General features: G+C 38.5%; 1 protein-coding gene across 2 annotated transcripts in view; it reads left to right on the forward strand.

Annotated features, from left to right (window-relative positions):
- Window positions 1-1518, forward strand: part of Rnf115 (ring finger protein 115) — a 60498-nt gene that overhangs the window by 25624 nt on the left and 33356 nt on the right. The window lies entirely within an intron of this gene.

The raw sequence follows: 1518 nt of genomic DNA on the forward strand, positions 1-1518 counted from the left end.
TTTGTCCAGTGTTTGTTAAGGCACTTATTTTACAAAATATTACTGTTTCTTGGCTTGACTGACTCATCAAATTAATCTTGATTAAAGAAATTGCTTCATCACTTTTGAGACACTTTGGATATTTGAGTTACTATTCTTTTTTTTTTTTTTTTTGAGATAGTAACAACTATATCTACCGAAGATCAACCAAGCTTAGTGTTCAGAAAGTAGATGGAACAAGGAACCAGTTAAATGCCTTTCTCAGGTATATGTGAATAGATATAACTTGCAAATACTGTAAGCAGTCTCTAAGGTGTATTCTTTCTTAGCCCCAAACTTTGAGACTTTTTTCAAAGAAAAATTTATTATTGAAGGATAATTAGAAACTAATTAGTGGTGTTGTTTTGGTTACTTAAATTACTTTGAGAAGCATTGTATTATTATTATTGTGTTGGGGCACACATGTGGAGGTGGAGCTCCTTTGTGGAATAGGTTCCCCTTCATGTTCATGTGAATTTCTGGGATGGAATTGAGGGTTGCCCAGCTTGTGTGCTGTGGTGGTTTGAATGAGAATGCACTCATAGAGGCATATGTTTGAATACTTGGTCTCCAGTTGGCTGCTTTTGGGAGAATTAGGAGATATGGCTTTTCTGGAGGAAGTAAATCACTCCTGGCCAGCTTTGAAGTTTCAAAAGACTTGGCCGTTTGAGTTAGTTTTTTTCTGCCTCTTGTTTGTGGATCACGATGTCTGTTGCCTTGCCTCTGCTCTGCCATCCTGGACTCTAACCATTTCACATGGAACCACTGCTACTGAGAAAATATATTAGGAAATCTATTTGGCGCATGTCTTTAATCCAAACATTTGAAAGACTGAAGAATGAGGAGCTCTCAGTAGATGTGAACTCTCAGGACAGGAACTCAAACAGGGCAGGAACCTGGAAGCAGGAGCTGCTGCAGAGGCCATGGAGGGTGCTGTTTACTGGCTTGCTCCACATGGCATGCTCAGCCTGCTTTCTTATAGAACCTAGGACCTCCAGTCCATGAGTGGTACCACCTATAATGGTCTGGGCCTTCCCCCATCAGTCACTAATCAAGAAAATGCCCTATAGGCTTGCCTACAGCCCAATCCCATAGAGTCATTTTCTTAATTGGGACTCCTTTCTGATGACTCTAGTTTGTGTCAAGTTGGCATAAAACTAACCAGAACATCAAACACCCAGTTTTATGATCATCCCTCCAAAAACAACAAACCAAAAACATTAAAAAAGATAGAAATGTAAATCATCCCAAATTAAAAACAAAACAAACAGAAACAACCAAAGAAAGAGAAATCTGTAACACTACTCCCTCTTATCCTCTCTACGAGAACCACTTAGGTAGTTATGCAACCATTCTGTAAATATCTTGCGAAACTCTTTATTTCTAGAGTTTATTAGAAAACAAAACAGCCTGGAAATTAGCAAGTTTCCTATACACTGGGTTCAGTGTATAGGAAAAATATACATTTTTCCTTCTCTTCTCTTCTCTTCTCTTCTCTTC

The sequence above is a fragment of the Mus pahari genome, chromosome 4 (assembly GCF_900095145.1).
Source record: "Mus pahari chromosome 4, PAHARI_EIJ_v1.1, whole genome shotgun sequence".
In the NCBI taxonomy this organism is placed as follows: Eukaryota; Metazoa; Chordata; class Mammalia; order Rodentia; family Muridae; genus Mus; species Mus pahari.